Source organism: Vombatus ursinus, unplaced genomic scaffold (genome assembly GCF_900497805.2).
Source record: "Vombatus ursinus unplaced genomic scaffold, bare-nosed wombat genome assembly UNPS02014817.1, whole genome shotgun sequence".
Taxonomy (NCBI): domain Eukaryota; kingdom Metazoa; phylum Chordata; class Mammalia; order Diprotodontia; family Vombatidae; genus Vombatus; species Vombatus ursinus.
Genome location: NW_020954595.1, coordinates 12,055,786 through 12,056,993, shown reverse-complemented (window position 1 = coordinate 12,056,993; position 1,208 = coordinate 12,055,786).

The following is a 1,208-nucleotide window of genomic DNA, read 5'->3' as shown; positions in this document are numbered from 1 at the left end:
ATAGATAGATAGATAGATAGATAGATAGATAGATAGATAGATAGATAAAATTTAAAAAAAAGAAAGGTCTTCCCTTTGGTCCTAAGCCAAGAAGTGACCCTACCCCCAGCAGCTGAAATCCCAACCCTTTCTTCTTCCACACACTGCCTCCTTTTAGGAGGTGAGACAGTAGCACATCTTCTACAAAGAGTTTGCCTAGAGAGGAGAGGAGAGGACAGGAGGGGAGGGGAGGGGAGAGGAGAGGAGGAGAGGGGAGAGGAGAGGAGAGGGAGAGGAGAGAGGGAGAAAAGAAGAGAGGAGAGGAGAGTAGGGGAGGGAAGTGGGCCAAGGAAGGATATGGAGAAAGAGTGGGGGGGACAAAAAGTCAGCAAAGATGACTAGGGCTAATCCCGGTAGACAGATGATGGAACAGTTGCCCACTTTCATCGTCTTAGGAAGGAGGCAGGGGACTATGGGAACAGAATGTTGTACATAACATGAGATGTGGTCACAGTATCCATAATTTTTCCTTAACTGTCTTTTTGTTATTGTTGTTATAGGAGGAGGAATATATTGAGTAGTGTCCATAGCTCTATTTATTGAGAGAGAGAGAGAGAGAGGGAGGGAGGGAGAGAGAGAGAGAGAGAGAGAGAGAGAGAGAGAGAGAGAGAGGGGCAGCTAGGTGAATCAATGAATAGAGTTCTGGGCCTGAAGTCAGGGAGACTTGAGTTCAAATCTGGCCTCAGACACTCTCTAGCTGTGTGACCCTGGGCAAGTCACTTAACCTCTGTTTGCCTTAATCCACTGGAGAAGGAAATGGCAAACCGCTCCAGTAGATTCACCAAGAAAACCTCATAAACAGTATAGTCCATGGGATCATGAAGAGTCAAACACTACTGAACGATAGAACAACAGATTATATGTGTGTGTGCAGATATATACATATATACACACATATTTGTAAAAATATGTGCATGTACGTCTGTATACACACACATGTGGCTGGTGGGTGGAGCAGAACAAGGGCTTCGATGGCGTCCAATTTGGCACTGGCTTGCTCTTGAACTTGAAGGGAAGGGTTTCAGATGCCAGGCAGACGCGGGAGCCAACAGCTGAGGGCTGAAGAGTGAAGAGCAGGTGAGGAAGGGGCGGGCGGGCAGTAACTATGGTGACAGGAGGGTCCGAGATTGAACTCTGAGAGCTACTAAAGGCTGAGCTCTGACTGTGGG